Source organism: Drosophila tropicalis, unplaced genomic scaffold, assembly GCF_018151085.1.
Source record: "Drosophila tropicalis isolate 14030-0801.00 unplaced genomic scaffold, ASM1815108v1 contig_1190, whole genome shotgun sequence".
NCBI lineage: Eukaryota > Metazoa > Arthropoda > Insecta > Diptera > Drosophilidae > Drosophila > Drosophila tropicalis.
The window spans coordinates 3608242-3622697 of record NW_027172561.1 but is presented as its reverse complement, the minus strand read 5'-3'; the positions used below and the strand labels follow the sequence as shown (position 1 = coordinate 3622697).

Here is a 14456-nt window from a genome sequence, read left to right as displayed (position 1 = left end):
AAGGAAGAATAAGAAGTAGATGGAGACGAAGTCAAAGTAGTCTCCAGTAGCATCAACATCAGCCGGCAGGGTCTTGAAGCTGCTGCTGACGATGCCTGGGCACGCAGAGTCGATCAGAGTAGAGCTGAGTAGAACAGGAACTGGTTGGTTGGTTGGCTAGTATGGCTCTTGGGGAAGTGCTACCGTCTTACACAAATAGTGAACGGATGGCTGGCTGGCTGGTTGTCTACCCCCTCACACCACTATAACACGTACACAAATACACACGCACACATACTACCTTTTGGTCTACCTCTCTCCCTCTTCGCATCTCATGCTCTTTATCTTTCTATGTGCGTTTGTGTCGCACTCTTGTCAACGTCGTCGCCTCACCCTAACCCTCGCCTCGTCAGCGTAACCCATAATTTTAACACCAATAATAAAAGAAAAAAAAACAGCAACAACAACAACGCCAACATGTGCAGGTGTGCATCAAGTCCAAGTCGCAGTAGCAACCTCAGAGTCTCAGAGTCTTTCAGTCTCAGTCTCCATCTCTCAGTATCTTGATATCTTGCCAGATACAAAACGTAATGCTCTCGCAGTCGGCAGGCATCGAGCATGGGGTCTGGGGCATGGGGTATGGGGTTTTGGGTCTGAGCAGCAGCAGCTCACTTGGTCATAAATTTACGTTTCAAATTGTCTGCCCCGAAAACCAGTTTTGCCCACCAAAAAATTAAAAAAAAAAAGACCCAAAGGTTTTCATTATATATTAGGAGGCGGCAGCGGAAGATATGTGTATGCCACAGAAAGGGGTTGGAGCTTTTGGGGCGGAGAGATGCAGAGGGGATGCATACATACAAACATATACACATATGTGCATATGTGTGTGTCTCTTTACATTGAATTGACCATATAATTTCTTCTTACACACAATCCTTATAGCTTTTGATTCGGCTTACTTGATTTTTCCTATAGTTTTTTATTTTTGGTAATTGATGTTATATCCGCTTGTTGCTGCACTTGTTATTTGCTGCATAAGAAAGAGTATAGAGCGCTGGTTAATTGTGGGTCCAAAGTGTGTGAAGATTTTCTCTCATGAGTGTAAATATAATTTGATTTTGATTTGATAGTTTCCACTTACTATCTAATACATAGATGATCCTCAATTTGCGTGAGTAAAGAAAGGAAATTCGTAATTAACCCAAAAGTGTGAAGAACAATAATAAGGAAAATTAAAATTTATTCAGGGAAATATCAATTAGGTTCTAAAAATCTTAAAAAAAGAATAGAATTTATATTCCATAAAGATTATGAGTATGAAAACAAAGTTAAAAAGTACGAATTAGAATGGAACCAATGCTAATAATGATCTTGAATCTTGTTGGGAGTTAAAGATTTTAATCTATTACACACTTATTCATCCAATTGGGTAATGCTCTAAATAATGACAAAAGTAGTTCGTTTAATCTGCATTTTAATAAACTTGACTTGCTTTTTGATATGGATAAGCTTTCCTTTAAACATGTCAAACTTTTAATTCTTTGACAAAAATGATCCAACAAAGTTGCAGTAGCAAAGTTTTTTGGGTTTGTTTTTTGTTACGAGATTTACCCAAATGTTGTTCCTTTTCGTTTGTCTTTTTATATAGCTTTTAAGTTTCCTATCTGAAACTAATTATTCAGTCCAATGATTTTCTTGTAGAATTTTTATCACCTTCGAAATAGCATGAGAAACAAAAAAAGCATTAACAATCAGAGTTACTTTTGTCCATGCCGAAGTTTCTGTACCCTAAACTACCCATTTAATAATAGAAATCAAGGGAGACTGTAGAAACTAAGCAGTCATACGAAACATGTTTCATAAACTCCAACTAATTGAAATTAATTCATCTAATATATATGTACATATGTATATGTGTGCACTGCATTCTGTTGACTTTAATTAATATACTCCAGTTTCGAAAGTGTATGAAAAATTACCATGTTGCAATTGTTTAATTTAAAATTCATGCGTTTTGGCACACGCCCAACCCAACAATTGTTTGCATTTGAGGTTTTGCATACTGTTACCATATTCGAGTATATGCATTTTTCCACAACGTGTGTACAATATTTGTATGTGCTAGTAATCCTTTGTTAGCTTTTAATCTCTAGTAATGGCGTATACTTAACGATTAATTGTTATTAGTTACACAACTTCGTGTGTCCCAATTTTTTTGTTGGGTTTTATAAAACGAATTAATATTCAGTTCAGTTTGATTTTAATACAAAAATACCTCTATGTAATATTTGTAAAATTGTATTTTAATGTTTTGAGTTTACAAGAGAGAGAGAGAGGGAGAGAAAAGCCTTAACGCATTGTCTATCTAGAGAAACGATCTTATGTCCAAGTATAATGTATAGGGTATAGAAACTTCATAATTCCAAAAATTTGCTTGACTATAACTCTAGCTCAATATATCAATACAGTTTTTTCGGCTTTTGTCTCTTATTTTTTTTTTTTTAATTTATTCATTTGTGGCAAAGTTGAACCGCAAAATGCACTTTTTGTTACCTTGTCGCCTTGGTGTCTCTGTCTTTGTCTTTGTCACTTTAGCCAAACAAACAAAGAATTGCAATTTCAAGTCGATCGACAGGCCAACTAAGTTTAGTTTAGGCCGAACTATTAATACACTCTGCTTTCAATTGCCTGATAGTTCGATTAGTGTAATCTAACTAAAAGAAATAACCTTTCTAATTGACAAAAATAAAAGTATATAATTGGATATATACCTATCCAATACTTGATCACTTCTTGAAATCATCTCTCTTTTCACAGGGTATATACAATCGGCTCACTGTCGTGCTTTACATTTATTCATTCCATATGACTGACTGCACAATCGCTGTCGATCGGCCGAACGCTCGATCCATTGGGTGTTGTGCAAATTAAGGATTTTGAGTTTATTTTTTTGTTTTTTGATTTCATTACAAGAACTGTGTCAGCTGGCCAGGCATTGGTTTCTTTTCCTTCTCATATATGGGGTTCGTATCAGTACTTTGATTTACGAGCCTTGTTTGATTAAAGATTAGAATTAAACAAGCAAAAAGTTATTTTTGCTTTTCTGCATAACCTTGGAAATGTATTGAAAACTCAGACCTCAATCGACTTACAATTCTCCTTTGTTATTTGAAACACTTTCATTTGGCCAGGCCAGGAACGAGAGAGATACGAAAAACTTTCGTTTTTTCAGGTCAGTTAATTAATGCGATAATTAATCTTTTCCTGTCGCGGGATCTTTTTTTTTTTTTTTTTTTTTTGTTTTGTTTTGTTGTGCTGTGTGTTTTTTTATGGGACAGCTAACTGAGCTGTCAGAATTTTACAGTTAATATAATTTTTGGGTTTGTACGCAAATAAAATTGGGTCAAATGCAAAAAAAAAAAAAAAAAAAAAATCGCGTCCGAAAATGAGCTGGCCCACCGGAAATGTGGGTTATAAAATTAAGTGAATAACCAGAAAGAGAGAGGGGAGAGAGGGTGAGAAATAAACTTAATAAACTTTTTCAGATTTATTTTGAAATTATTTGGAAAATAATTGCAGAATTTACAAATTTTTACTGGTTAGCAACAACATAACTCAATTTTTTAGTATGGTCTTTTTCTTTTTTGGTCAGTGTGATTCATTATTTAAGTATGCCAGTCAATTTCCGTCGATGAGACCCTGACGAATGACGGCAGGACATCGTAAAACACGAACAAAAGTCACAAATTGCATATATGGCAAATACATCAACAACATTTGGACACTAGACACTTAAAACCCTAACCTAGACAATATTTCAGGGAGTTTATAATTAAAAGTTAATAACCAAACGACACGGTTAATCAGCGAGCAAATTGCATACTCTCTCAAAACAACAGTAGTTCAAAAACATTAAGGAATGAAATGGAATTGCCAGGAGGGGCGGTGCTGGGGAGACATACACAAAATATTAATCATGTGAGCACTTAATTTGACACTTGGCAATAATGGAAAGAGGCTAGCTACTGCTACTGTATATGTATGTATATGAATATGTACATATGTATGTAGATATGTACATAATGGTTGAGAAAGAGAGAAAGAGCCTGAATGGTAAACTCCATCAGGTTCGCCTTCAAGTCGAAGTGGAAGTTCGGAGCCGTCACTAATCACCCAAGGGAACAGCTTTAAGTGGTTTGTCTGTCTGTCCCCATCCATACATCCATCCATCCATTCGACTGTCCATATTCTGTAGGTATATATTCTTAGCACCAACATCAGCAACAGCAGCCACCTGCCTTACGCAATTAAGCGAACCAAAGCGGCGACAATGGACTAAACTGAACTGAGCCCAGTTGAACGAAACGGAACGAAACGCACGACAAAAGGTTTGGTTTTTTTTTTTTTTTTTTGTATTTGTGCTTGTTCCCCACATTGGAGGAACCAAGACCCAAGATCCAGAGAAGTCCCCAGTAACAAAATTGTGTGTAATTACTCAACGCCCGAACTGGTTCTCTCTTTCCACTGTTGTCTGTGTGTGTAAGTCAAGTAGCTCGAACAGATAACAAAAAAAAAAAAAAAACCGAAACACACAAAAAAAAATCTACAACGATCGAAGCTTTTTTTTCTTCAGTCAGAAAAACCCTTTCAGTTACACATTTAGGTAGCTAGGTAAGTAGGTGGTGTAACAGGGGGAGGGGGCGGCAAGATAAATATTTATGTGTCATTAGTGGAGCATTGAAATGCCTTTTCGCGGGATGAAGTAGGCTGAAGGTTTAAACATACATATACATATATTTGTATTGGCCAATTTATTGATTTGAAAAAGGAAAACAGAAAAAAGTCACTGAAACACAATACAACTAACTAAAATAAGTCGTCTTCGTTGTGTGCCAGGAAATAGACTAAACCAATGACCAATTATAGAATCAAATGTTAAAGCCTTCGAAACGGAACGTTCGTGAAGACTGAACTAATAAATTTACATAGTCCTTAGGTTCTTTTTTTCTTACACATTTTTTTCTATTTACATGCCGTTTACATGCAATTGGAGTTTTAGAATAAGAAGAAGATATGTATATCTCACACTTATTAAGTTAGGAAAAGAATTAACAAATGTAAAATTTTCTCAAGAACTTTATAATTTCAGCCACCATCTATAGGTTAATCTAAAATTGTAAAGAATTACTGAAAAATTAATTTGTTTTTGGGCTATAGCCCAAGATCCTTTGACGATTCGTAGAGATGCGATTTAGTCTACTGTGTACTTGACGGAGTTTCCGTTCCTGGCTCTTTAGCTCTACTAAATATTGAAGATTTAGGTGTAGTTTTTGTAGGGTGTAGATGGTTATTTAAGGGCAAAATCGGTTTAGGATATTAAAAAATATCAGTTTCGGCAAGAAGATTTCACTCATTTCACTTGCCAAGAATCTGCATTGCAAATTGTAATTAAGAATAAATTTCCGAGACGTAAATAGGATTCTATGATCCTTTGACGCTCGAACTTAACTACATGTTGCAATGGCGGATCTAGGTGTAGATTTGCCGATTAAACAATACAGTTCGAATTAGTGTACTTATCGCCAATGAAGATTAATAAAAGTGTCGAATGAATGCAGCTATGTATATTTGTTACACTCTGAGAAATTTTGAATGCCAATTGACAAGAGACAATAAACAATTGTAACAATAAGATTTAAACAGTGTAAATTAAACAAAATGATTGAGTTCTGTTGTAATAATCAACCCTATGTATGCCAAAATTTAAATGAACGAAGTGGGTAAGAGACCACCAGACTGGGCTTGGATTGGACCTACCACCCGCTGTTTAGTATTTCAAGCAACACTTTTGAGCTGTTTTTTGGTCAATTGATATTAGAAGGACCAACGGATTGTTGGCACTACAAAACATATGCAAAATTTATAATGACCGAAATGACCTGAACCTTTTTCACTTTTCTCCATTTCTTTCCCTTTTTTTAAATCATTTCCCTATATGTATAATGGTTTGTGTCACGCACCAACCCAAACAAAAAAAAAAACAGCAAGACTACTGACTGCACGATGTCAAGATCGTCTCATGTGTCAACATGGCCCTCAGACCAAGACCACGACCAAGTCCAAGATGCGTGTGTTGTCAAGAGGAGAGGATGACACATGCCTGTGGACTGTGTTAAGTACGCTTAGAGCAGATTAACTTAACTGTGCATAAAATACTGAAAACAAAAACAAAAAAAAAATATCAAAGAAGTTAAATTCGGCTATGCCGAAGTTTATATACCCTTGCAGTCCTTGACAATAATAATTTCACATGTTCAAAATTTGTTTTCTGCAACTCAATTCATTAATATACAAACAAAACAATTTTACTCTTCATACTACATATGTACAATTTGTTCTTCTTCTTCCCTCATTCCCTAAGCAAAGCAACGCACGCATACACATACAGTTTATGTAGCGTTGCGTCTGTGTGTGTATGCATGTGCTCTGTTAACAGATGGTGACGTAGTAGGCAGCAAGCAGAGCTGCCGGCAGCGATTGAACCGATTTATATAGACTGTAACTTGTGTTCTATTTATCCGATCAGGGTCAAATTTTGGGATCTGAGATTTTATATCAAATTCTATTATATTGGTAAATTTCATGGGGATACTCCAATTTTTGCAAAAATTTTTGTTCCAGAGCTATATGATATAGTAGTCCGATCCCAAAGATTTTCATACTTTATCTCACCCGGGTAAAAAAAAAGCTCCCAAAAAAAATTTCATCCCGATAGCTCTTAAGATGGCTGAGTAAAACGCGTACGCACCGACGGACAGACGGACAGACGGACAGACGGACAGACGGACATGGCTATATCGACTTAGCTTCTCATGCTGATCAAGAATATATATACTTTATGGGGTCGGAAACGTCTCCTTCTGTGCGTTACAAACATCTGACCAATTTTATAATACCCTCTGCAAGGGTATAAAAAGGAAAAACTGAAAACGAAATGAAGGAATTTTTATGTGCGAGACCGTAAAAATGCTTCTTCAAGTACGTTGAGAAAAATGAAAAGTAAGGGAACTAAAGTGGCTGCCATTTGGATACATATCAGTGAGTGAAAATATTGTTGGAATGTGTAAAAAGTCATGCATAAAATTAGTTTCAACTTGGGTGACGGTTCTGCTCTTACTCCCGTCTTGCCCTACTACATGGCAGCTGGCTAGAATCTCGCTCTCTCATTCTCCTTTTTTTGTTGTCGTATGTGATTTATTTTCAGCAAACGAATTTTTAAACACTTGGGCAACACGTGCGTTCCAGGAATCACACGGAGGAGTTCTCTTGTTGTTCTTTTGTCCCCCGCCTCCTCCCGTTGGCGTTTGCAGTTAAAAATCCATAAAAATATGATGTATATGACATGTTGAAGTGCTTTTCGTATGAAACTCAATACTGAAACTAAGCATTTTTTCCAGAGAGGCCTTGAGAAGGTTGAAAGGTGAAAAATTTGATTACTAAGTGAGTGAGTGAGTTAGTGAGTGAGTGAGGGTGTTGCGGGCGTTCATCATCTAATCAAATTAAATGCTTCATTGATCACCCTAACCCTCAACTTTAACCCTAACCCTCTATTCCAAATATCGTTTACGCACCTTTTATAAAGAAAATACCTTTTTTTTTTTTTGTGTGTGCAATTTTGTAGTCTATTTTCTCACGTTGTTTAAATCAAAGAGCGTAGAAGGTAAGAATATTTATTTCGTAAATAATTTTCACACGCCTCTATTTTTCATGCGTTCTGCTTTCGCGCCTACTGCCAATTACATTCAGATGCAAACTGCTGTCAGCCATTGTGACAATGACAATGACAGCTCCAGCTTAGGGTTAAAGAAGCCTTTCAAACTGAAACTGGGACCCTTACACACACACACACACAAATGTGTACGCAACCTGCCATCGTTGAAATGAACTATTATGCATGAGCCCCCAACCAACCAATCAACTAACCAACCGACCAACCAAGTGCAATAATGTGTTTTGGGTACTGTATCGGTTGATTGGGAAGTGCCAAATGCTGAAGAGATCAATGTCTATGCCAAAAAAAATGTGCTACACTGCAGGAAAATACATTGTTGGGATCACAACAACAAATGTACCTTAAGCTCAATCTGGAAAATCAAGGGAAATTGGTTTATCACCGTTTTTTGTCCTTTAGGTTAAGTGTTAAATTAATTACTTAGAAGAATATTTTTCTTTATCTTCGTGTCAATAATTCACATTGTTTATAAAATCTGTAAGATTATAGATACTTTTATTTACCCTTTAAATATATAAATAAGATAGTTTTCAACGCGATATTTTTCAAATAATGTGAATAATTTTTTAAAGTAAACGAAACGATTGATTTCATTCATTACCATTGAGTTGAATAACTTCATTTCATCAGCTTGGTCATTGACTAAAAAAAAAGAAATTGTTTTCTGTAGATATTTTTGTTTCACATGCTAAAAAAGATGAAGAATTTTTCGTATAAACATTAAAAATCTTTCTAAAATAACAAACTCGATATCAGGAACCCTTTTTTTATAATTATAATTTTTTATTTTATATTTTCACTATTTTATTGACAATGTGCATTGTATAAAAAATATACATAAAAACTAATTGCAAGTAAAATGTGTAAATTCAAAGGTTGCTAATAAATATATTTTGATAATTTCCTGACATTGCAAAAATCTTGAATGCAAAGGGAAATATTGAATAATTTCTGAAATTTTCCCACGGTGGCACAGGCTGCTGCAAAATATGTAAACAAATCTTGATAACTACAATTTTTCGCTCAGTGGACTCACGACGACAATCAGAATACAATCCATATCCCATTCATTATTTGTATGAGTGTGTGTGTGTATGAGTTGGTTTTTTTTTAAGGGGGAAAGGCGCGGGAGGGAGCGCCCTCTATGTAATCTGCATAGGTTACAGGAACAAAAAGGAAAATAAGAGAGATGGAGATCACATATAATGATCATGCTTGATCCCTTTTTCCCTTTATTTCTGTTCCTTTTTTTTTTTTTTTTTTGTTGCTGTTGTGCCTCACGCAATTTGTATGCCTCATGTTGCTGCAGCACTATCAATTGCTGACCCCTAATAACGAATTCGTGCTCAACTTAATTGCAGACATATTGATGAAGCAGGCAGTCAGTCAGTCGAGGCAAAACCCATGCAAGGGCAGGCAATAGGGATAATCCTGATTTTGTAAAGACAGAGACAGAGAGAGAATGAACCTTTTTTTCCATCATCCTACTCCAGCTCCATCTCCTCCCTTCAACTGCATCGCCTTTCTATCTTTTCGTTTAATTCAGTTTTCTTTTTTCGCCATTTGCGTGTCATTTTCTAGTAAAATTGGCATTTCTTTTATCTCTTGCATAGCAGATCGTATATCACAAAAAGGGCCTGTCTAACATCAATCAAAGATAACACAACAACAACATGCCCCATTGAGAGTAAAAGTAAAAATTGCCTTTGTTGTTGTTACTGCTGATGATCCTGCCAAGAGATTGAAGATCGTGATCACTTGTTTGTTCAAGTTCTTAGCAGGTTTCATCGTCGTCGTCGACGTCGTTGTTGTCGTCAACAAAATATATTTCTGCTTCGTTTATTTAAGAAAATATTAAACCTTTTCTTTTTTTCTTTCTTTTCTTTTTGTTATTGTTGTTGAGGCATCCTTTGTTTGCATCTGTTTAGCGCTGACGAACAGGTGGAGGATACCCATGCTGGTGCTAATTGGATTATGTATTGCTTAATGATCCTTATAGCCCTCAAGTGGAAGAGATGAGCATAAGATTGAGAGTTGAGTTTGCGTTTGCGTGATTTGGCATTTAGGCAACATCATCTTCAGAAGACACTTGTTTGTGAAATGGGTTATCCCGTATGCATATATGTAAGTGTGTGTATCTGTACCTATATATGCTTGTGTATGCGTGTGTATGTAGGTGTGTCTTGGTGTTAATCACTTAGGCATGCACATGCAATAAGTTGTATTCCATCTGCGGTTGGGAATTCAATAATACAAAAAAAGGAGGAGAAAAAAAGGGAAAGTTTCTTTATACGTATTTAGTATTTTTGCCTGCCACAAAATACTAAATAACCAAAAATGGGTCAATTGTGTGTGTGTGTGCCATATTTAATAATATAAGGGTAGCTGTGATCCATAATCTGTTGTGGCGAAAGTTTCCAGACGATATTTTTGGGGAGATTCATAATAATATCGACAGAACAAAGAAATGTCGAATTTATTGTGGCAAAATGAATAATATGAAAGATCGTTTCCACGATCGAATGACCTGCTACAATGTCAGAAAGTAAAAAGTAAGAATGCCAAAGGATTTTTTTATCCAAATTTCAAATGGAAATCAATTTGTTCTCTCAAAGTAAACAAAGAGACAACAACAAAAAAAAAACATTATATATTACATTTTTTTTCACAAGTTATTCAATCCGCAGAAACAAAACAAAAATTGTCTTTTTCTTCAACAATTTAAGTGTCCATAAGTTCCAGTTGATCAATTTCACTAATTAATACAAAACTTCAAATCACGCAAAAAAAAAAAGAAAAGAAAAATACAAAATAAATAAATTCCCACACACATGACCGATTGAAAGAAGTTCTTTATGAAGTCGAACAACTTGTTGCTTCATTATTATTATTTTTCCTTTTTCACTCGCTTCTTGTTCTTCGCATAAATTTTATGATTAAAATATTCTTGGGATCATTGAAGCCTAACCAAAAACGCAATGGGGCATGACGAAGAGGAGAGTTGTCTGAGAACTTTTGACAACTCGAAATCAAATCATAAGAAAAAAAGGCTCATAATTCCTGATATAAGCCGAAATTTTGCGGCCTGCAACTGAAGCTCACTGGACCCTGACACAACCAAGAAACAAAAAACGGGAGGGAAAAACGAAAAAAACATTTGTAAAGGAAAACGAAAATTAATTTGAATCAAAGACTTTGCAGACTGCAGGGGATAGGAGAAGGGGTAAGAGAGTTAATGTTTATGCGCACTCAATGGTTAAATGATGTTGTTTTATACTAACCTCTTGCCTCACCTCCACCTAACTTAATTTACTTGGCCAAATACAAGCGTTTTCACGCCATTCTGAGCACCTTTTTTTATTATTTGAAGGGGGAAATTTCCCCCTTTTTTTGGTTTTTGTATTTTAGCGTGGGTTTTTTGGTATGGCCGCACCCCACTGGAAACGAAACTGAGACTACAAACTACTTTGTTTATTTAAGAAAATGAATGAAAATCAGCAACTCAAAGACGAAGATATGTTCCTTTAGGGTCGGTGTGAGAAAAACATTGTTCTACCAATATCAGTATATTGATCATTCTTCTGTAAAGACAAAGAGGGAGGAGCCCAAAGAGATTTTTGATCTATGAGAACTAAGCATTTTGAAGTCATACTTCCGGCAACTATTATAGAATATTCAAAGAACCTGGTCTCATAAGAAAAGAAAATGAGACCAAATAAAAAGCAACTTAAATATAATAGGAATTGTCAGCGACTTAATATACATACTTAGATATTCTGTTTGATTTCATTTGCCAATAAATAGAATTCTTCAATTGACATTTAGCCCTGTTAGCCAAAGAAAGGTTGAACATTAGCTCAACTTAGCTCAACTTAAGTGAAACCCAGAGGGCCGGTGTTAACTTCGACCGCGTTAAATTTTGTATACCCTCGCAAGTTTTTTGTTACTCTTTCCTTACTTATATCGAAGTTGTGGATCAAAGTGACTGTTTTCCACCGATAGTCATGATATGATATGATATAGTCATCCGATCTTGATACAAATTTGTTTATAGGCGTAATAAACTCTCTAATATTAAATTTCACGACAATAGCTCTGAAAAAAACGAAGTTATTAAGAAAAGTCACTGTTCGTGACTTTGCCGTTTGTATGGGAGCTATATGTAGGATATAGTCATCCGGCTGAATCCAAGATATACAAACTGTGCAGTATATACAAGTCTACATGCGAAATTGCAGCTTTGCAGCTCTTACGGTCTAGGAGGAACAAATTAATATACCCTTTTGCAAGGATATAAAAAGTTTGGAAAAAGAAAACCAAACAATTTTTCAAAGAAAGACGACAAATATAAACAATTTGGACAAAACAATAATTTTTGTATAAAAAAATCTTGAATAACATTTGAATAGAATATAAAAAGCAAATAACATTCGAGCTTTAACTGTAAAATATTGGAAACTAAATGCCGAATTGACAACAAATTATTATCACAATTACAAAATTTACAGATATACAAAGATAATGCAAATACTAACAAGTTGAAGAGTTAAAATGACTTATTCCTATAAAATTTGTTTTTGCAACATATTATTGCAAAATCAACAAAAAAAACAAAAACATTGTGTCACAAAAGATAAGACAAACAGCCCACATTTACCTATAAATAGGCTATATATACATATATATATGTATATATACCTAAAATATATATACATACATACCTACATTTATGTACATACATATGTATAAAATCTAAACAAAGAGAAGCACGCATTGTGGAGATTCAAGATAAGCGTTAAAGTGTGCACAGTGCAAAATAAAGAAGGTCCCCTCCCTACACATACACACACACTCACACACACAAAATTCAAAAAGAGGACCAAAAAGAAAGAACTCTGCTCCGGTTGACTGGCTATGGCAATGGCAAAAGATCAGGCCCAAGCAAATCATGGATGCTGTGCACCATGATCATGATGATGAAGGTAAATAAACCCAAAAATAAAAATAAAAAAAAAACAAAAACAGAAGAGAACCAACGGCAGCAACATGCAGCGCCTTTGTGTGGCAGCAGCAGCAACAACAACTACAAAGTGACTCAGGGCAGAGGCAGAACGAAAAAGAAAGGCAAAAGATAACCAGCACACATAAATGGCCTGGGCTATGGCTCCGACTTTCGAGTCCAACTCGCAAACTCCGTCTCCTCCGAGTCCAAACTCTTGCTTGGTTCCAGACACGCCAGACAAACTGGCGACGCTTGTGAAATTTTCTTCTCCTGCTACGTTTCTCACTCTCTCTCCTCTCTCTCTCTCTATCTGTCTCTGTCTCTGTTTCGTACGCACACAATAATAAAGAAAATAAATACAACACACAAAAAAAAAAAAAAAAAAAAAAAATAAAGTAAAGAAAATAAAAAAAGGGAACGAGAAGAACGAAAACGAAAAAAATAAAACCATAAATGCATTTCAACAAAAGGCTGCAACCAGCCAGCCAAAGAGGAAGAAGAGCCAATGAACCTAAGCCCAAACCAAACCATAGGCCATAAATAAGCCGTGGCCAGAGTCGCCTCTATTCTACCCTTCCCCCCAATCTCTTGCACTCTGTTTCTTTCTCTCTCTCCCTATCTTCCTTTCTCTCTCTGTCTGCCTTGTCGTGTGTGCTGCGCATGCGCAGCATTCGGTTGCACTTCAACTTGAAGATGAAGTCTCTGATGTCGAGACTGAAACCCAGTCAGAGTCTGTGACTGAGAGCTAAAATCTGAGGCATATGCCATGCCACAGGCTGTTCTTGCCCCAAAGAGATATTTTTCTTTGCCCCTCATCTACCTTCCTTTTTTTGAAAGAGTTGGGGAGCCTAAAACAAAAAAAAAAAGTACGTATTTGTGTAGATTTCTATGTTGAATTTTGTGAGCATTTTGTTGCGCTTTTTTTTTTTTTTTTTAGCTTTAATGGCCACTAAAAGCAACGATTATGGGCCAAGAAATTGTAAAACTAAATGATGAATACAAGTGTTTCTAGTTTTGTGAGTTAAGAAAAAAGTTTCAAGCCTATTTGTTTGACATGATGTTTATTCCTTATACAAGTACTTATGTTTGAAAAGAAAAATCAAAGAGTTGAAATAATTTTTATCAGATATGCTTAATATTTTAAATAAATTCATTTCTTTTCAATCAGAATGTATATTTGTTACGGGGAGCTTTCACAATCTTAAGGAATTTAGTTTGAATTTTAACATTCTTGGTGATAAACCCATAGGGGACTAATTAAGAATTTCTTCTGGAAAAGACAAAGTATAAATATATAATTCAAATAGTGTCAATGTCAAATATTATTAGCAAAAACTGAAGTTTTAGTCTGCAAATCCTCTAATGAATATTATATGTATTATATTGTATTATTTATATTATGTGTATATGCTTATGATCAAACTTAATAGTTCTTAAAATATTTTCTATACCAACAACCTGTTCATCTTTGTTTGATCTCATTTTAAATTTTAGTAATACTTACCATTAAAATATCTAACTTTACAGAAATATAATGTAATGAATATCCAATTAAATTTTATATTTAAGATACGTAGAATGTAGAGAGATATGAGTTGTGGTTATAAATTCAAATTAATAAAATTTAAAGAGTTCAATAGTTAAAACAATTATCAAATTAAAATAAGGGAAAATCAGTTTTTA

The 14456-nt window shown here is 35.0% G+C and overlaps 1 long non-coding RNA gene across 1 annotated transcript; it reads left to right on the top strand.

The window, feature by feature from the left end:
* Positions 1 to 7441: 7441 nt before the first annotated feature.
* On the top strand, positions 7442 to 7972 carry LOC137580704 (uncharacterized). Its single transcript, XR_011033032.1, has 3 exons — positions 7442 to 7479; positions 7661 to 7699; positions 7786 to 7972. It is a non-coding gene; the product is annotated as an uncharacterized lncRNA (long non-coding RNA).
* The last annotated feature ends 6484 nt before the right edge of the window (positions 7973 to 14456 follow it).